Raw genomic sequence first — 22,616 nt, forward strand, 5'->3', positions numbered from 1 at the left:
CTTCAGATGTTTCGATAATATACTTAAATAAAAATAGAAAACATAGAAATAAGCACAATTGTAAAATCAGTATAAGTAATTCATGAGCCAAATTGTAAAGATAAATTAACCTCTGTACAAAAGCATATCATAATCTGTGGAAGACCTATAATGTTATCTCTGTGAACTACCTATAAGAAGATCTTTGTAACTGTTTTGTTTATATAAGATATTTTCGATGTGTAAAATGTACAAGTTGTGTGTGATGTTAAGTGTGTGTGACTCTCTACACAAATGGACCATTAGAAAATTGTAAGTACAAATTGTTCTCAAACTTTAGCCACTAACCTCACAGAAAGAATTGATACCCAACTAAAAATCGCGTTTCCTATGTATTACAGTAAAAGTCAACAAAATGAAGCAGACTCACACACACTGACAACATCAAAAGAAATGGCTGAACACACATCATAAAAACGCACTTGAAAATGGGAATTATTTCTCGAAACGCGTCGAGCGAATAGTAAAATAAAGAAAATCGTGACTGGTAGCAGAAGATTTATTATTTAATTATAAACAAACCTATTGTATCTACAGTCGCAGGCTTTCAAAAACCATTTATAATGGATCAAATCAGAGTTTTTTACATTTTGCTTTGCCCACATACAAACATGTTACAGATATTTCACATATGTTTAATATATGTCAAACATTTTCGTGCATATATTTTGCCTGTCTCTCTAAAGAACTTTGCCCTGCAGTTTCGTTTTCACGCAACTCATTTTTTATGGTGTCATGTCTCTTGAACTGTGTGTTGTAAAACGATTTACACTACTAGCCATTAAAACTGCTACACTAAGGTGTGCGCCGGTGGTGACACCTACAACGTGCTGACATGAGGAAAGTTTCCAACCGATTTCTCATACACAAACAGCAGTTGACCGGCGTTGTCTGGTGAAACGTTGTTGTGATACCTCGTGTAAGGAGGAGAAATGTGTACCATCACGCTTCCGACTTTGATAGAGGTCGGGTTGTAGCCCATCGCTATTGCGGTTTATCGTATCACGACACTGCTGCTCGCATTGGTCGAGATCCAATAACTGTTAGCTGAATATGGAATCGGTGGGTTCAGGAGGATAATACGGAACGCCGTGCTGGATCCCAACAGCCTCGTATCACTAGCAGTCGAGATGACAGGCATCTTATCCGCATGGCTGTAACAGATCGTGCAGCCACGTCTCGATCCCTGAGTCAACAGATGCGGACATCTATCCATATGCACGAATAGTTCGACGACGTTTGCAGCCACATGGACTATCAGTTCGGAGGCCATGGCTGCGGTTACCCTTGACGCTGCATCACAGACAGGAGCGCCTGCGATGGTGTACTCAACGACGTACCTGGGTGCACGAATGGCAGAACGTCACTTATTCGGATGAATCCAGGTACTGTTTACAGCATCACGATGGTCGCATCCGTGTTTGGCGACATCGGGGTGAACGCACATTGGAAGCATGTATTCGTCATCGCCATACTGGCGTATCACCCGGCGTGATGGTATGGCGTGCCATTGTTTGCACGTCTCGGTCACCTCTTGGTCGCATTGACGGCACTTTGAACAGTGGACGTTACATTTCAGATGTGTTACCACCCGTGGCTCTACTCTTCATTCGATCCCTGCGAAACCCTACATTTCAGCAGGATAATGCACGACCGCATGTTACAAGTCCTGTACGGGCCTTTCTGGATACAGGAAATGTTCTACTGCTGCCCTGTCCAGCACATTCTCCAGATCTCTCATCAATTGAAAACGTCTGGTCAATGGTGGCCGAGCAACTGGCTCGTCACAATACGCCAGTCACTACTTTTGATGAATTGTGGTATCGTGTTGAAGCTGCATGGGCAGCTGTACCTGTACACGCCATCCAAGCTCTGTTAGACTCAATGCCCAGGCGTCTCAAGGCCGTTATTACGGCCGGAGGTGGTTGTTCTGGGTACTGATTTCTCAGGATCTATGCACCAAAATTGCGTGAAAATGTAATTACATGTCAGTTCTAGTATAATATATCTTTCCAACGAAAACCCGTTTATCATCTGCATTTCTTCTTGGTGTAGCAAATTTAATGGCCAGTAGTGTAGTTTTGTAGGTACATTTAGTGGCATAAGTGGATGCCGTCTGCGAAATGTGTTGTTGCAGATAAAGTTAGTAGCTATGTAGTAATTAATTTAAATTTCGTGAATGAAGTTGTAGTTTTTGACGCATCTCAGTGTTAATGACATCATATCTCGTGAACTATGTGTCGTAGAATGGTGCCATTTTACGTACATTCACCGGCATATGTAGATACTGTCTGTGAGAACCTTGCGACTAGAATTAGTAGTAAAGAAGTAATAAATTTAGATGTCATACACGATGCCGCAGTTTTTGAGGCATCTAAGTAAGACGTCGTATTTCCTGAACTATGTGTAGTATCACGATATGATGTCTCTGGTACTTTCAGTAGTATGTGTGAACACTGTTGGGAAAACATGTCATAAATGCAGTTAGTAGTAAAGAAGTAACACATTGAAATGTGATACCAGATGCGGCAGTTTTACTGCATGAACAACAAAAACGAACTAACTGATAAAGTCATTCATTTCTTCATTTTGTGAGAGCTGTCAGCGAGACAAAAGTTTCGGAAATGTTTGAAATTATGTTTAATGTTTGTTGCAAGTCACTAAGTGCTCTCATTCTCAAATACTTTATGAATAAATTTTGGGCATTTTCTCGTCGTGCGCTACACTACTTTTTCAGCCTCATCCCCAGCCTTTGGCAATGTTGATGGTTCTTAACTCGACAGTGGTTCTTTCCAGACAGTAACTGATACGTGTAACGAGTGTAGTTAAAATCGGTCTAGTGGTTTAGAAGATATGGAAGATACATACATATGTACAACAGTTTTTATACACGATCCATTCACATGAATGTGACCATCGCCTATGTTTGACGTCGCGGTCTAATAACCACTCAGAGATGGCAGGTGGCAGCACTGTCAGTGGAGGGTATATATAGCGATTCGGGGGGGGGGGGGGGGGGGGGAGAGGACGGCGGCGGAAAACAGTGCAGTTATCGTAATTCGGAAACGGAACGATTTACCTCACTTCCGTGACGGCATGATGATATACTTTCAGGCCAAGGGTGGAAGCATTTCTTAAACGGCTAAAGTTTAAACTGTTCGCGTGCCCCCATGGTGAAAGTACACTGCGAATGGCGAAATGGCGCTATACAAAACCTGCACAGAGGCAACTGGGATTCACCTCGGGTCATGGATGACAGGCGTGAACGACGGCAGCGGAGATGTGTACGGGCGATCACACATGCCACTTTTGAACAGCTGAGCACCCGGGTGAACATTGGGGCTAACGTGTCTCCTCGTCGAGCGTTCAGCGAACGTTGCTGCAAAAGCGAGCCCCACAGCAGGCGACTGGTTGATACACCCTCGCTGACTGCTGTTCATAGGCGACGAAGGCTAGAATTTGCACACCAGTACCGCAAATAGACTTGGTCTGAGTGGCGACAGCAGACCTTTCCAGTTGAATCTTATTTTATGCACCATCGGGCAAGTGGCCGTTGGCTTGTGCAGAGCGAAACGTCTGAAAGCAAACAACCTGCTACAACCCTCCGAATTGTCTATGCCGGAGGAGGGATGATTATGGTTTGGGGAATATTTTGGTGGCATTCCCTGGGTGATTTCGTCATTCTGAAAGGTGCAATGGATCAAAATAGATATGCGTATATCCATTGAGACCATTTCCACACCTGCATGTAGTTTGTTTTTCTCTCGGCTCGATGGAGTCTACCCCCAGGGGAATGCAAATTGTCACACAGCTTGCAGTGTCCGAGCCTGGTTCGATAAGCATCAGGATGAGCTTACAGTACTCCTACGGCCACCAAACTTCCACGGTAGAAGCCCACTCGAGAATCTGTGGAACCACCTCGATAGGGCTGTTCGTGCCAGGATCCTCAAGCGAGAAGCCTAGCCACGGCGCTACAGTCGACATGGCTCCCAATCATTGTCGATCTTTCCAGACTGACACTGACTCTCTTCATGCACGTCTCACAACGGTTCGCACTGCAAAAGGTGGTTCGTCAAGTTTTCGGCATGTGGTCGCCCTTAATGTGACTGGAGGGTGTAATATGTATGGATTGAAGAAACATAGTATACCAGTAGTCTTATAACTGTATTGTAGTAAAACGGAAGTAGGATGGAAGACCCCACGTTGGGCGCGAAAACGTAGTAAAATGGACGTGGAATGGTATGGCTCCACGCTGGGCGACAGAATGTAGCAACTTCAAGGTAGTATTAAAAGAGATACTGGCAACCAAAATTATTGTTATTATGCGTAAATTATAAGTACAACGTTCTCAAGGATGATTTGACTGCGAATATCATCCCATGACGGAATTGATTTTGCTTGAAGGCGTAGGCCGCTGGCATGACGTCAACGCGACATGTGGATCTCCAGGCGAGCTGACGTTAAGTCACGTGGTCATTGACTGACAGCCAGTAGCTTTTATCTCTGTGACCTGCGGCTTTACAGGAGATGCTAATTGCAGCTTAACCCGAATCTCGGACATCGCTTCCTTATTAGCTACCGCGCAGGTGAAATTGCTTCCGGGCGATCGACGCCTGAGGAGCAACAGTCTGTTGTCTTGAGCAGTTAGACTGCAGACACATTGTCCAAGTTAGATGTGGACGTGGACATCAGATGATGGAAACGAAGACGAATGTTTCTGGACCTGAACATTTGACCTCATGAAACACCATCTAATACGGAATGGAAACAGAGGATGCCACAAAGTGGGGACAGAAATGTTATGAATGCAGAAATAAGATTCAGAATCTTAAAACTGATTTGAAAACACGCTGAATTTTTTATCAAAAAGCAGAATGAGATTGCTCTATGCGAAACAGAATGTAGATCACTTACCATGCCCTCGCATGACAGTCTGAGAGTTTGAACCACAGAAGGGCCATCTGAATACTTCTCTGAATGACGCTGTCAGTGAGTAAAAACATCTCTCTCAATCCTTCCAGAATGAATTTTTCATTACCTTCCAGGAAGATCGCTCCCACAAGACGCCTGTGGTCATGAGTTTTGTACTCATCCTCCCATACTGCTCTATAAGGGGGATGAAGTTTACAACTGATTTGATGGACCTACTATGGGTGTCTACTAAAATCTGCTTGAAAGGTACACGAGATGAAAAGTGTACTTCCTTATTCCAAATCTGTGGCTTATTGGTCAAGTGCCAAATTACGTCCCTCAGGATCTAGCCATGCGTCTCCTGTCAGTTACAGGATTTTTATCAGTCGCCTATGACTTACATCATGTTCGCCAACGCTTATTACTGTGAAAATGTAGAGCTGAAATATTGTTCGAAATCCACGTAAAACTGTAGGCCTCCCCACGACTGGGTGGGTGAGACAGTTAAAACAGCAAAGGAGGACAGTATCACACAATCTTCAGTAGGAGCATGGTTAGTAAATAATTTTAAATTAATGTTTGCAAAGTAACGCTTTCAAACCAAGAAATGTAATATTTCAAAATATCGACTCACAAGTGCCACCCACATGTAAGGCTAACTGCGTCTGTAACGAGAAATACGACAAAACGCGTCTTGTTAACCAAACACATTTTGTGTTTAGCAAAAGTCGTATTTGTTAAAACTTAAGTAAATTAACTGTTATAAACACCTGATCTTGCAGTGTCATATCCTACCACTTTGAGAATGTGTCTCAAAGCAGGATTGTGTAGCACTGCTTACCAATTTGCGTAGATTGTATTAGTTTCCACTGGAGATATAATCTCGTTGGTCATTTTGCTGCCATTTATTGAAGTCAGAACGGATATCAGAAATGAGTGATTCAGCATTTAATGCTAATCAAGGCGACAATTTACACTAGACAGAACCGACTGTAAACAGAAAAAGAACAAAGAAATAGTGTAATTTAAGGCGACGTCAGTCCTGTTAACAGGACATCATGCACAAAAGACGGATGGAATACTCATATGAAGACAATGAAGGACATGTAGCCAACGATACAGAAAAATGGTAAGATCGTAGTCGAAACAGTCCGTAATGGATAAAGAAAGTTGTTACAACTAACTGATGCTGCGTCTGATTGTAAACTGAGAAGAAACTCTTCCAGTGTAACTATAGTTGGTAGCTGATTATTATTCGCTATCGAGGAAAAACAGAGCAACACAGAAAACATATGTGGGAAGAGCTGAATGGCAAACGTTGTCACATTAGTTCTGTAGCAGTGCGGAAAGACGAACTGTGACAGGTCCAAACGCCAGAGTCAGAAATTTTATCCACAGGCGGAACGATCGTGAAGAATGCATGGGAAAGGGGCGCTGGCGGGGCGCCAAACCGCCGCTGCCAGGCTTTCCGGTATGAACGGCGATACAATTTGCCGGCTGACGCGCATTGCGTGCGGTGAAATCAGCTGTTATTGGATGATCGGTGTGCGGCGATGTGCTATTGCGCGCAGCACAAAGGGAGCGTGGTGCCCGCAACCACGCGACCAATTTCTCGGTCGGGAAAAATCGCTTTGTGTTGCGTAATAGCCCCCAGGCTGGCTGCTCGCATTTAAATCTGGACCAAAGGAAAGGAAAGAGGGGCCTAAATTTCTTGTCAGCGGCGGCAGCCGAGCGGCCGGCGCGCCCACGCGACCGCCCACGCCGGAGGCAGGCCGCCTCCGTGCCCTTTGCAGCACACAGCAGGGACAGCCAGCCCTTTCTGCCTCCGCTTCTCACATTTCTCGCACTTACTGCCACAAACAGCGCGAAATAGGATATCACCGCTTTATGCTTCATAACGTGCACACTGAGCTCAGAGGAGACATCCCAGCTTCTTTGAGCATCTGTGACAAGGCACACCACCACGTGACACCGATAACAGAGTATTGCACGTACATAGCTTTAATGGTGAGCCGAGTTCGTATTGTGAGACGTCAAATTTTACGCTTAAAGATCCGAGTGCCCGAAACATATTTTACATTTCATAACGCAATAGCATGGCCAATAATTGTAGTTTCTCCCGTTACGTTTTCTCTATATTTTAATGTCGTTTTCCCTAATATTCGAACAGTTACGGTCAACTGTATGTTGAACCAGCACAACTACTGGTTGAACAGAATGGACGAAATCAAAGAAGCTGATAATGTGACACCACCACTCACTACTGCGCACTATTTTTAATTTAATCATTCTGTAGCTGCACTGAATGCAATATTCTTCGGGTTTATGTTTGAAAAGAACGTATGCTGCCAATCTTCAGAACACAATCCGGGAAAGAAACATCTTCTCCACTGTCAACGAAAAAGGAGTCCATTGTCTTCATGCAGACATCAAACATAGAAGTTAGGTGCCTGAATAGAAATCCGAGAACAGCTATTGAAGAATGCAAGACCACTAAAGCGTAAATTCGAGAAAATTTCCAAGAAATTTCATCGAGTTAATATTTTCCTACGATATAACGTTTCTAGTACGAGGTCGTGCTGAAAAATAATGCCTCCGACATTTTTGGGTGAAAATTGTTAAAGTTTTTTAAAATAAAACAAATGTTATCAACAGTCTACACCTTTTTCTTTAAGTCTACATATGTACACCCCTCTGCCGCTAGAGGGCTCCGAATGGAATCAGCGCGTAACATGGCTGCCTATAGCGTAGTAACTACGTCGGTGCGTAAGAAAATCGTGTTGTAATCGAGTTTCGATTTCGAAGAGTTCGTCCACACATGACAATGCCAGACCACAAGAACGCTGCGACATCTGTAACAATCCGACGCCTTGGCTTCATTTTCACAGATCATCCTCCATACAGTCCCCACTTAACTTTGATAGTAATGAAGCAGTGTAAGTGGAGGTGAGGTTGTGGCTCCGTCAACAAAGTCAAACGTTCTATAGTGACGGTGTCAACAAATTGGTCTCTCGTTGGGATAAATATGCTCCTCGTCAGGGTTAGTAAGTTGAGAAATCAATACGTAGACATGAAGACTAAAGATGTAGAGTGTTAATAACGTTTGCGTTACCTAAGAAACTTTAAGAGTCTTCACATAAATTATTCGGTTCAATTTTTTCAGCACGCTTTCATATATGGAAAAAGTAGCAATCATAAAGGCATTAACCCGCTGCATAGCGTGTAATGGATGGTTTGTTACTTTTCTTGAAATAGTAAATTGGTCTCACTTTTTTAACAAAAAAAATGGTTCAAATGGCTCTGAGCACTATGGGACTTAACAGCTGAGGTCATCAGTCCCCTAGAACTTAGAACTACTTAAACTTAACTAACCTAAGGACATCACACACATCCATGTCCGAGGCAGGATTCGAACCAGCGGCAGTAGCGGTCTCGTGGTTCCAGACTGAAGTGCCTAGAACCGCTCGGCCGCCCCGGCAGGACTTTTTTAACAATTGGAGCATATCTTAGGGTGGCAGCTGTGTAAAATGCTACCATATTGTGCATTTGATCCTGTATAACACTGCGAGGAGGTCATCAGTTATTTTCTGTTTATAGTTCTAAGATATATCTGTGATAATTAAATTGCGGAAGTAACTAAACCATTTTAAAAATCGCTTAAAGGGTGTGTACAGCCTCATGTTTATTACGAAAATACAGACAGTTTAACACTGTCCAGGTACCAACCAACGTAACTGCACGGAGTAGATAATTATAGTTTTACTTACGGAAAACCTAGTAACTTTAGCAGTTGATGGTTCGAAGATTATTGACAACAGCATGGGTGTCTCCCTACGGCTTCGTGGTCAAGGTAATGTAATTTAATAGCACAGCAAATAAGTAGTGCAAGACACACAACGAATCCTATCTCCTAACTTATATCGAGAGTATAAAAGTGCTGATAGTATGTGGCATTCACATGGCAGCTGATACCGCTTCGTAGCTGACCTGACTCTTGATCGGACGTCACATTGAGTAAAATCATATATTACGTGGATTCTCTGGAAAATTCAGTGTTGATGAAAATTACTCCTGAAGAACATCAAAAAGCAGCTAGAGTTGCTTCCTGCAGGTAATATTTTGAAACAGAGACTGTGTAATTTTAACTCACATTCTTCGCGCAGACCTTATTTTGACAGTAATTTATCATTGGTTTCAAATCCTAATCACTTATCTGGCAATTGGGAGATAAGTAACGTTTTGTCATATCGCCCCGTAAGTATTGCAATTTTTTTCTAATATACCATCAATACGGTATCATACGTCATCGTAACCAGACTTTATTTGTATTATAGCGATTTGTTTATATTGTATTACTTACCATCAAATGAGACCATTGCTAAGCACACAGGAATACATAATAAAATTCCCTTAGTATTGTATATTTTAGTTATATTGTATTATGAGATTCATTTCGAGAAATGACTGGGACTAACAACCATTTTTTGATTATGTAACAGCAACCCTGAATAGCCCATGTTTCTTAGCAAATAAAAACATTTCGCATATAGGACATAGTAGGAGTCAGGCAGTTTTCTTAATAGATACAACATTTCTAATTAATGAAAACGTATGAGTGTCTTAAGGGGAAATAAATGAGGAACATTATAGAAAATGCCATTCATTGTATTAAAGCTGTAGTTTTCTAATAATTTCAAGGTAATCCATATAAAAAAAGTGCTATCTGTGGGTAGGTAGATGGTAGTTTCTCCCTCGCTTTCCTTTTATTTCGTGGTATGTTTCCCGAACTTTTGGGTATGTCCTAGAGCTCTGATCATTGTATAAATGAAGAGGTTTCTCTATTAATGAGTTAATGTGAAAATAGACCAACAATTCCTGTACTGATCAAACTAGTACAATAAGGCCATCGTATTTCTGAATGAATTAGAGTAGTTTACAACGGTGTCGTTAAAACAACATAACATAACCCATTACGATTTTAAATTGTAGAACATCTGCCACATTTGAAAATTAATTTGTGTAATTTGTGTGAGACAAAATGGAAACAAGTAAAACACTGCACAGTGCCGAAAACCGTCGAAGAGGCTGGCACGCGAAGTTTGGATTCTCTCAGTTTCTCCGCAATATCTAGAGCTCACCTGGGCCAGTTCCTTGCAATAACGCCTTCCGACTCCTATTTACTATATTAAAAATTCAGCTGCGGAGGCGTGCTCGGGGTTCCACTCAGTCACACGCAGCGATAAGATAGAGCGGGCTGCGCTGAGTAATAGCTCCGGGTCTCCTGCCGACCCGTTTAAGAAGAGCCAGGCGCTGGATTTCTTTCCGCCGGGCTTCCAACAAAATGCGGTGGCCTCTAACGAATTAAAGATACGCAATTTGTAAAATATGCCTCTTCGGCAGTAAGAAACGTGTCTCGACGCTTTTCTCGAGCAGATTATCGGCACCGCGTACGTACCCGTTAATATTACACACTAAAATTAATAACTGATTAACTCGTTTTCTTTTTATTTTCCAACGCTTATACAACACAAGAATCTGTTAACTAATGGACAAAAAGGTCTGTCTTGTGGTGATCAGGTAAAACCTATTATAACGAAAACACCTCTTTGTTCTCCATATTTTTTGGAGGCCATGCCCATTGACTTCCTTTCTTGTGTGTGTGTGTGTGTGTGTGTGTGTGTGTGTGTGTGTGTGGTGTGTGTGTGCGTGTGCGTGCGTGTGTGTGCAACAGCCGTATTATTTTGAGGCAAGTAAGTCAATGATTTTTTCTCCTTCAATATTTATCCATAAGGGTTGCTTCACAGCTTCCGGTTGTGAAGTAGCTTGAGAACGGCGAACAAATTTTGTTTTACGACCTAATTACACGTACGTACGTCTGTTATCTGTGTTTATCATTGATACATTTACTGAAGCGCAAGACGTTGTTGCAACCAGAAAATTTCGACTCAACACGTCAATAGCAAACACTTTATGGTCTAGCGTCAAACAGGCAGTCTGCAATACAAATAATATTTATTTATTCTAGTAACCGGTTTCAGTCACACATGATCAACTTCAGATGACAAAATCTAAAATTAACAAAAAAGGCTAAGTGTGACACAGCTAACCACCATGCAGACTAACATTCAGCAACATAGTTACAAGATAAAAATACGTATATATCCTTGGTGACATGTGGAGCCGGTGCACGGAGCTACTGCATGCATTACTCAATAACCGCCGAGTGTCGTGTAGATGCAAGTGGTTATAAGGGGAAATATGTACTCTCCCTCCCACACGTGATCGGCAGAGTTAAACAATGAGCGAAAATATTACCAAACAGCCTGTACTAGGGCTTAGTACTGATACACTGACATAGACATACTTTTCACGCTAGCTTTTACCACTTTCAAATGTAACTTAATCAACAGCAGCTTCGCCTACGGTAGTTCCTCTTTTTATTTATAAAAAGTTAAGATTATTTACAATTTTCTTTCATGATTAGAAACCAGTTGACTGCATTTAAGTGGATACATAAGTCTGGAGATTAAATATGCACGACGCTGATCGTAAGGCTAGTCTACCGCGAAACGTGTTATCACTGGTACGACACGAACAGCGACCGTCCATCCCTACGGTAACCGTTGGTGCCCTACTCTTTGTATCTTTCCTTGGCTGTTTGTATCGCTTATGTTATACTTTTTATAAGGTGTGCAGTATGTAATAGTAGTGTCTAATGCACACAGAAGGCAGTTTCTTTATATCCTAGTCGCTGCTATCGTTCTTATAAGTTTTTAGTATCCTTTGAAATATTTTAGATATACTTGTGGACTAAAATTAACGTTGTATTATTATCTCTGCACATACAATATGAGGGTGTTTATTCTACCGCCACGTGTGGGACGGTGGGAGCAGCTTCCCCTCACAACCCCTACATGGCATCAGTTGTTGACTGCTCCCTTTCGGTACGTACAGCAGCTCCGTGTACCGGCTCCAAAACTCACCAAGGCTATATGAATATTTTACTTTGTAACTATGTTCATGTTTATTAATTTTATGATGATTAACTACATCATACTCAGTCAATATCATTAACTTAATAGTAAGTGGTCTGAAGATGGTCACGTTTGATTGGAACATTTGCCAGAATAAATAAATATTAGATGCGCTCTAGATTGTTTGTATTATACTGCTTAAGAAGTCTTCAATATAAAAAATAATCCTTTATTACCAAACAGACTTACCTTCCTTTGATTAGTCAGTCACATTAACATCAGTAAGACTCGAGTAAAGAGAAATACCGTGCAGATGTTCGTATGATGGTTAAACTAAATGCACTTTGAAACTTCCTGGCATGTTAAAACTGTGTGTTATGTCGGATATCCATCTTTCCGAAACGATTCTCTTCTCGTTGATGGGGATGCTTGCGGAAGAAACATTTCCACGTTCGAATCTCGAAACTCACCCCCGATTAAAACAGCCAGGATGTTTAAAAACAGCACACCCACTGTTAGAGAGCAGTCATTCTGGAAAAAATTCCCTAGACTATGGCTACATTTAAAAATGAAAGCAGTTAGAATACGGTTTTTGTTGATAGATCTAATTCCTCAGACGTACACATTACCAGGGTTACCCCAAGTTGCCAAACAGTTTTAATGGAATGTTGTTGCCGATCAAAGAACTTGCGTTAATGGGATTTCACGGGTCGCCGCCGAGGACGCCTTCGCGTTAGGATTAGTGCTGAAAAATCTTTTTAAGTCCATATATATATATATATATATATATATATATACACTCGGCAAATCACCGTATGATGAGTGGGGTAGAGTAATTCGTGTGCCAACTTTCACGTCCCAGTCGCGAATGATGGGCGTGGCCTCCGTGTGAAACTGAATCTCTCTGATTTGACCCATCATTATCTTTTAGCGAGATATACGTAGGAGGAAACAATATGTTGGATGTCTCTTCTAGGAATGTACGACATCGGAATTTCAACGTTAAACTACACCGTGATGCACAACACCTCTTTTGTAGCATCTGCAACTGAAGATGACGAAACACGCCGCTCCTTTCTGAATTATCTCTAAGGTTCTACCAACTATTCTCAGTCTGGTATCCGTCTTTCTTGCGACTAGTTTTATGTGTTCGCTTAACTTCAAATCGTTCGGCACGAACACTCCCTGATATTTAATAGATGTGCCTGTTTCCTGCGTGATCATACAATCACTGTTCTTTTCACCTAATTATGCACTACACGTTACCTTTGTTTACGATGAGGGTCAGGTGCCAAATCCTGTACCAACCGTCGATCCTAAGCATGTCTTCTGCATTTCGTTACAGTTTTCTACCATTACGCAGCAACAGCATTATCCCGGAACAGTCACAGGAAGCTTTTTTTTAATCCACTTTAAATGATGATGCTGTGCGTACTGTCCTGGAAATTACACGTGTTACAGGTGGCTCACGTATGATAGTGAATCTTACTCGTATTATATGCAGAATCGGCCATTTCAAATGTTTTCCCGGATTTTAGTCATTTCGCTACAGTGTCTGGCACAGAGTTTTCTCGAAGGAAGTCACTCAGAGTGGCCACCATAAACGAACGGATGTGTCCAGTGGTGAGCCTCACTGACTGAGTTGAGTTGCGAGTCCAGTATCGCAGTGTGCTCGTTATTTGTCCGGGCAGAACGGAAGTTTGTTGGTAATTACGTGTTAAAAAGCCGAGAGTATATATTTGAGGATTAAGGCATCACAGTGAGTGTGTAATGAACTTTACCTTGATTCTGTCTGCTCTTGGCAAAATGAACATTTACTTCACGACTTTCTGTTCTGACCGTGACCGAGGTATCAGTCACCTCTCGTAGATGCAGACAAAACTAGCTCTTTCCTTTCATTTGACCACTGTGCTTTTCTTCAACTTCTAATCAACCGGGTAATCAAACAGTCAGTATAAATCTGAAAACTGAATAAATCACGGAATAATGTAGATAGAGAGGTACAAATTGACACACATGCTTGGAATGACATGGGGTTTTATTAGAACCAAAAAAATACAAAAGTTCAAAAGATGTCCGACAGATGGCGCTTCATCAGATCAGAATAACAATAATTAGCATAAGAAGGTAAGACAAAACAAAGATGATGTTCTTTACAGGAAATGCTCAATATATCCACCATCATTCCTCAACAATAGCTGTAGTCGAGGAATAACGTTGTGAACAGCACTGTAAAACATGTCCGGATTTCTGGTGAGCCATTGGCGTCGGATCTTGTCTTTCAGCACCCCTAGAGATATCGGTCGATCACGATACACTCGCGACTTCAGGTAACTCCAAAGCCAATAATCGCACAGACTGAGGTCTGGGGACCTGGGAGGCCAAACATGACGAAAGTGACGCCTGAGCACACGATCATCACCAAACGACGTGCGCAAGAGATCTTTCACCCGTCTAGCAATATGGGGTGGAGCGCCATCCTGCATAAACATCATATGTTCCAGCAGGTGTTTACCAGCCAGGATGGGGATGATGGGATTCTGTAACATATCGGCATACCTCTCACCCGTCACGGTAGCAGTTATTTGCTGTAAAGCGCCATCTGTCGCACATTTTGTGAAAATTTTTTTTGTTCTAATAAAACCCCATGTCATTCCAAGCATGTGTGCCAATTTTTACCTCTCTATCTACATTATTCCGCAGTTTATTAAGTTTTCAAATTTATACTTACTTTTTGATCACCTGGTAGAAGAAGGCAAAGTTAATAAGATTCGTTGAGAGACTCATACAAACAGGTATATTAAATGAAACTGTCCCACACTTGTGCAAAAGTCTCACCTAATCATTTAATGTGACAACACGGTCCGGCCAGTGTGTGGCCGAGCGGTTCTAGGCGCTCCAGTCTGGAACCGCGCGACCGCTACGTCGCAGGTTCGAATCCTGCCTCGGGCATGGATATGTGTGATGTCCTTAGGTTAGTTAGGTTAAAGTAGTTCCACGTTCTACAGGACTCATGACCTCAGAAGTTAAGACCCACAGTGTTCAGAGCCATTTGAAACTTTTTTTTATGTTGGTATCAACATGAATGACTCTGAGGCTCAGCGGCTGACGTACTTTCGAGCTATTATCATAATATTTACTAATCAAGTTGTCACAACCAGCGAGTAACAACATGCTTTAAATGTTGAAAACTGGAAGCCGTCCCTAAACCTGGCAGGTTCTCAGCGCTCAGCTCTCAATAACACTGCTGCAACATGATACCTGTATTGCTTGGTCCATATGGCCGGGAGCGTGGTTGTACTTACCGCGTGAACGCATGTTGACGTCGTCACAGAGATCCCTGCCGCCGTTGGATAAGCAGCTGCCAGCAGCAAGTCTTATACTCTTAGCTCACTTATTTGTTACATAGTTTAATTCTTAATTTCTTTGCGTGTTTTTGGGTACTTGCGTTGTTTAATTCATAAATTTCGGGCGTATTATAGTATTTGAGAGTTGTAGCATCGCGTTTTAGTACCTGAACAGTGTAAAATCGCGTAGTCTCCTTCTGCCGCCGAGCAGTGTGTCAGCAGTGCGCAAGTAGCAGCATTACTGCATTTACTAGGCAATCTTGTATTTTAATAACCGTTTAAATTTTGTGTCGAATTGTTTGTGCTCTCTGTAAATTAGTTCAGACGTTCTTTGCACAACAGTATTTAGCATGGATAGGGACTGCGACTGCTGTGTTCGGATGCAGGCTGAGTTGGCATCCCTTCGCTCCCAGCTTCAGGCAGTGTTGGCTTTGGTCACACAGCTTGTGGCTGTTGCCAATAGGCATCACTGTGGGGGTCCGGACGGGGGTTTGTCGGGGACGGCCAGCTCGTCCCATGCATCTCCTCATTGGACTACGGCTGTGGCTGCCCGGGATACTGCCCACATTGAGGCTGACCCCTCACCTATGGTAAAGTGGGAGGTCGTCTCGAGGTGTGGCAGGGGGCGAAAGACATTCCGGAGGGCCGAACGGAGGACCTCTCCTGTTTGTCTGACGAACTGATCTTCGGCCAGATATGGCTGCTTGTCCTGTTCCAAAGGTTGCCCGTCAGTCTGCAAGATCCAGGCGGTCGCAGAGGGTGGGCTCACTGGTAGTTGGGAGCTCCAACGTCAGGTGCGTAATGGGGCCCCTTACGGATATGGCTGCAAGGCAGGGGAAGAAAACCAATGTGCATTCCGTGTGCATACCGGGAGGAGTCATTCCAGATGTGGAAAGGATCCTTCCGGATGCCATGAAGGGTACAGGGTGCACCCATCTGCAGGTGGTCTCTCATGTTGGCACCAATGATGTGTGTCAGTATGGATCGGAGGAAATCCTCTCTGGCTTCCGGCGGCTATCTGATTTGTCTAAGACTGCCAGTCTCGCTAGCGGGATGAAAGCAGAGCTCACCATCTGCAGCACCTTCGACAGGACTAACTGCGGACCTTTGGTACAGAGCCGAGTGGAGGGTCTGAATCAGAGGCTGGGGTGGTTCTGCGACCGAGTGGGCCGCAGATTCCTCGACTTGCGCCATAGGGTGGTGGGGTTTAGGGTTCCACTGGATAGGTCAGGGGTCCACTACAGCCAGCAGTCGGCTACACTAGTAGCAGGGGCTGTTTGGCGTGGACTGGGCGGTTATTAGGTTAGACGACCTCGGGCAAGTACAGAAAGGGCAACAGCCTCAAAGGGTGCAGGGCAAAGTTAGGACACGCGGGGATCAAGCAGCAATCCATTTTGTGGTTGTAAACTGTCGAAGCTGCGTTGGTAAAGTACCGGAACTTCAAGCGCTGATAGAAAGCACCGAAGCTGAAATAGTTATAGGTACGGAAAGCTGGCTGAAGCCGGAGATAAATTCTGGCGAAATATTTACAAAGACACAGACGGTGTCTAGAAAGGGTAGATTGTATGCAACCGGTGGTGGCGTGTTTTTCGCTGTTAGTAGTAGTTTATCCTGTAGTGAAATAGAAGTGTATACTTCCTGTGAATTGTTATGGGTGGAGGTTATACTCAACAACTGAGCTAGGTTAATAACTGGCTCCTTTTAGCGACTTCCCGACTCAGCAGCATTAGTGGCAGGACAACTGAGCGAAAATCTGGAATACATTTCACATAAATTCCCTCAGCATGTTATAGTCATAGGTGGAGATTTCAATTTACCATAGACTGGGACACTCAGATGTTTAGGACGGGTGGTAGGGACAGAGAATCGAGTGACATTATACTGAGTGCACTATTCGAAAATTACCTCGAGCAATGAAACCGGAAACCGACACATGGTGATAACATCTTGGACCTACTGATAACAAACAGACCCGAACTTTTCGACTCTGTAAGCGCAGAACAGGGAATCAGTGATCATAAGGCCGTTGCAGCATCCCTGAATATGGAAGTAAATAGGAATATAAAAATGGGAGGAAGGTTTATCTGTTTAGCAAGAGTAATAGGAGGCAGATTTCAGACTACCTAACAGATCAAAACGAAAATTTCTGTTCCGACACTGACAATGTTGGGTGTTTATGGAAAAAGTTCAAGGCAATCGTAAAATGCGTTTTAGACAGGTACGTGCCGAGTAAAACTGTGAGGTAGGGGAAAAATCCTCCGTGGTTCAGTAACAAAGTTAGCAAACTACTGCGAAAGCAAAGATAGCTTCATTGCAAGTTTAAACGCTGCCAAAACCTCTCAGACAAACTGAAGCTAAACGATGTCAAAGTTAGCGTAAGGAGGGCTATGCGTGAAGCGTTCAGTGAATTCGAAAGTAAAATTCTATGTATCGACTTCACAGAAAATCCTAGAAAGTTCTGGTCTTACGTTAAATCGGTAAGTGGCTCGAAACAGCATATCCAGACAGTCTGGGATGATGGCATTGAAACAGAGGATGACACGCGTAAAGCTGAAATACTAAACACCTTTTTCCAAACCTGTTTCATAGAGGAAGACCGCACTGCAGTTCCTTCTCTAAATCCTTGCACGAACGAAAAAATGGCTGACATCGAAATAAGTGTCCAAGGAATAGAAAAGCAACTGAAATCACTCAACAGAGGGAAGTCCACTGGACCTGATGGGATACCAATTCGATTCTACACAGTGTACGCGAAAAAACTTGCCCCCCTTCTAACAGCCGTGTACCGCAAGTCTCTAGAGGAACGGAAGGTTCCAAATGATTGGAAAAGGGCACAGGTAGTTCCAGTTTTCAAGAAGGGTCGGCGAGCAGATGCGCGAAACTTTAGGCCTATATCTCTGACATCGATCTGTTGTAAGGTTTTAGAACATGTTTCTTGCTCGCGTATCATGTCATTTCTGGATACCCAGAATCTACTCTGTAGGAATCAACATGTATTCAGGAAACGGCGATCGTGTGAGACCCAACTCGCTTTATTTGTTCATGAGACCCAGAAAATATTAGATACAGGCTCCCAAGTAGATGCCATTTTCCTTGACTTCCGGAACGCGTTCGATACAGTTCCGCACCGTCGCCTGATAAACAAAGTAAGAGACTACGGAATATCAGACCAGGTGTGTGGCTGGATTGAAGAGTTTTTAGCAAACAGATCACAGCATGTTGTTATCAATTGAGAGACGTCAAAGATGTTAAAGTAACCTCTGGCGTACCACAGATGAGTGTTATGGGAACATTGCTTTTCACAATATATATAAATGACCTAGTAGATAGTGTCGGAAGTTCCATGCGGCTTTTCGCGGATGATGCTGTAGTATACAGAGAAGTTGCAGCATTAGAAAATTACAGCGAAATTAATTGGTAGATTCCTTAGGAAAAGTAGTCCAACAACAAAGGAGGTGGCTTGCAAAACGGTCGTTCGACCTATACTTCAGTATTGCTCATCAGTGTGGGATCCGTACCAGGTCTCACAGGGTTATTTGGTACGCGAGATAGTGTTACGGAGATGTTTAGCAAACTCAAGTGGCAGACTCTTTAGGAGAGGCGCTCTGAATCGCGGTGTAGCTTGCTGTCCAGGTTTCGAGAGGGTGCGTTTCTGGGTGAGCTATCGAATATATTGCTTCCCCCTACTTATAACTCCCGAGGAGATCACGAATGTAAAATTAGAGAGATTCGAGTGCGCACGGAGGCTTTCCGGCAGTCGTGCTTCCGGCGAACCATACGGGAGAGGAACAGGAAAGGGAGGTAATGACAGTGGCACGTAAAGTGCCCTCCGCCACACACCGTTGGGTGGCTTGCGGAGTATAAATGTAGATGTAGATGTAGATCCAAAAAGTGAGAACTGCTGCTCCTTTTGGGTGCTGTTTAAAATCTCTCCTTCCATAAGAAATAATCAATGGGCCACAGTCACATTACTTTGTACGAGGAACACTAATTGTGACTTCTGCAGCAGTGCTGAAGAACCACTCTGTGACGCTACGTTTCCTAGCACGGAGCTCTGTCAACGAACAGCTTCACCTCGCAGATCTATCATTGCTCTTGAAAGCGTTAAAAATCAGGAAAAATACCTTTATACTTATGTATCATCATAATCTATTTACCATTTATCGGTCGTCATCGCACAATACGTAAAACCGATAAGCAAATTTGCTCATTCATTGATTACCCAAGTTTCTGAAATGATTTTTAGTTTAAAATGTTTCACATTCCTTAATACAATTAACGACTAAGCGTCATTGTCACATCTTGAGGGTTTTGCATTAGAAATTCCTAGTATTTTCATTCCTCATTTCAGATTGGTTGTAATATTCTATATGCAGGCGTAAAACCCTTTCCCAATAACAGTGGATACCGGCAGCGCTGTAGGCTTATAGTTGAATTTGTTTTTCTTTTTAAATCCATAGCAATGACCAAAGTTTTTCAGTATTTTCATTTATGGGAACATGTGGTGTAATATCCGTCGATTCTTTTCATACACGACGTTACTGATGCAGCCGTAAAGGCCGATTAGGGTTTAACAAACTGTCTTAGGAAAAGAGCGCAATCTATGATTCGGCAAGGAAATCGAGCGTTTCTTCTCAAAAGAATAACACAGCATTTACCTTAATAAATTTAAGGAAATTGCGGAACACACATATCTGGACAGCTGGACGTTGGAACAGAACCACTGTCTTCCAGAAGGCGAGTCAAGTTATCTGCTGCGCCACCTCTCTCGGTGTTTCTAAAGCTTCATCATTTGAGAAATACTCGCAGCTTTCAACCCATGATGGAAAAATACATTCGATCTGAATGAACTAACTCACTACAGCATCCATCTCGCGTAGTGGTTCTATTTCTACCAATAAGAAATATTTCATATTATTCAAATATGTTACGCGTAGTAATTGTCGCTTTCGAAATGAAAATATGCTGGTTAAATGGAGTTCATCTTGCGGAGGAAAAAAACAGATACGTAATCGATTACTTTTTCCAACAAAAGTTAAGTTTTCCAAATTGTAGATGACATTGCGTTTGTATTAAGTCACGATGATGACTGGATGTTCTACAACCCCGTGACTTTGGGAAGAATAGGCAAGAGAACACTGGGAATTAACATATACGGCTGTGAATGTGTCATCAGTGGTCATTACTTTCACCATTCATCGTAAATAAAAGACAGTTTATTCACGTACCTCGAACGTATAGTATTATTCGGATGATATCGTTAAGTAATTTGACGTCACTGTATAGTGGGGAAAGTAACATTCTTGTGCAGAAATTGTTGGCGCTTAAACATATGTCTACCACATACGAGACATCGTATTAAATATTCCATAAAGAGCAAAAAAATATGATAGGACATTTGTTCTGAAATTGGTACATTGGGTAATTGTCACTAGAAACGCACACTTGAACTCAGAAAATGCTCTGCAATGATTCTGCGACCTGTGTCGGAAATTTATTCCGCCTAAATTGTGTTATCTACAACGCTAAGGAAGATCAAGCAAAATTCGCTTCTGTGCTTCAACTTACACCGAGTCGCTATAAACTCAGTGTCAATACCTCCTCAACAAAATATTTCTTGTGAAGTTATGCTGGAAAATAAGAGAAAAATGCAAAATTTGAATCGTTTTCATGTACTTCAAGAGATGATATGATTATTTCTCATATACTGTTAACGTATGGAGTGACTTGAAGTCACCGCAATCGAACAGAAGTTCCACACGAACTGAAACATTTTGCATAATTTTACCGTGAAAGCATAAATGAGATAAATCTAAGTACAAGCGAAAGTTTTTGCATCCTAAACATAAGGTTATTCCCTACCTGCCTCTTCTTTATCGGCCTTGTTAACGCGGGAGCCATATGAACACAGTACTGATTTATTTTGTATTATCTACAGACGTACTGTACGACAAAAGCTGTCATTACGTTCGCTGTAGATATTCGGTCTAAGATAAAACCACAACGACAAAATCGAAAAAAAGTAAATGGTTTTCTAGCTCCGGCGAAGCGCTTATTTCATTGTGCTTCAGTGACTTTGACGAGGACGTTAGACGTTGTTTGAACATGGGCGTAGTAGTGTTCTCCACTGTACAATTTATCTAACATACCGCCTCATTCCTGTGTCGCTTCGACACAAGATTGCGTAAGAGGCGTCTACGTAAGTAAACAGGCATTTTTTTCCTCTTTACCGAAGTAAAGGACGCGAACCTTTAACCCGACATATTAAGCGTCCAAGTCATACATATTAATGCGGCAGTGTTTTGGAGGACCTGCCCAGTGCGTGCACACCCATGGCGGGACATTGTCTGGTATCTTCCCGCCTCGGCACGCTGTCCGCGGTCACGGACCTGTAATTTACTCGCGCCACAATCTGCATCCCCTCACACGCCCAGCCAGCCCTCCGCAGCTATGCCGAGATCCTCAGATCGTGTAAGCTTCCTAAAATACGTGACCCGCTTATGCAGGCTCACCGATCAAACATAGAGAGGGTGGTGCCACAGGTTTTGTGCCTAAATGTATCTTATTACAATTCTGAGACTCGTCATTCTGGTTTAAAATTATGTCATTTTCAATTCTTCACATCCTCTGACGTGTTAGGGAATAAACATATCGTACTTACCGTGTACAAATAAAATATATAACTGACGCGTCGTTGTCACCTTACTACCATGTAAGTTGGATGAAGTAATATTCTTCTAGAAGCATGTTGGGAAAGGGAAAGGGAGATGGTGTCGGTTACCCATAATTTTAAGAGCAAAGCTCTGTGTGGTGTACTGCGCCGTTCTTGTAGATCTGAGAAGCTATGCAACGCCCACTCACTAATAGACTGTATGACTATGAGCACGACTCTTCTTTGAATCCCATCTGTCATAGCCTCACTTCCCTTGCTCGGTAAACGCTACGCTGTAGAAAGAGAAGAATGTGCGTGAACCTGTTTCTTGAAAGTAAACGTAGCTGCATGTTGTAGGTGCCGAAGAAAGTACTTCATTGCGTGTTTTCAGTATATAATAGTACTTCTCTTTTTTCCAATGCGATGTTCTGTTTTCTTTACTGAAGACAACTTGGTGTGTGCATTGATAAAAGCGATGTTAATTAAAGCCCACTGATATTTATTACTGAAGTGTATCTGAAGCTGGGGAAGACATGCCTGAATGTTAATCCTTTCGTAGCTCTTGGCTACAATTGTGTACATTAATGTTTGCTGTGTATTAACTGCAACAGAAACATTTTTCCTCGATGGAAACCTAAGTACACGTTTGTGAATGTTCAGTCTTTTCACAACGCACAAGTGCTGCCGCTGTTG

Source organism: Schistocerca americana, chromosome X, assembly GCF_021461395.2.
Source record: "Schistocerca americana isolate TAMUIC-IGC-003095 chromosome X, iqSchAmer2.1, whole genome shotgun sequence".
NCBI classification, from domain to species: domain Eukaryota; kingdom Metazoa; phylum Arthropoda; class Insecta; order Orthoptera; family Acrididae; genus Schistocerca; species Schistocerca americana.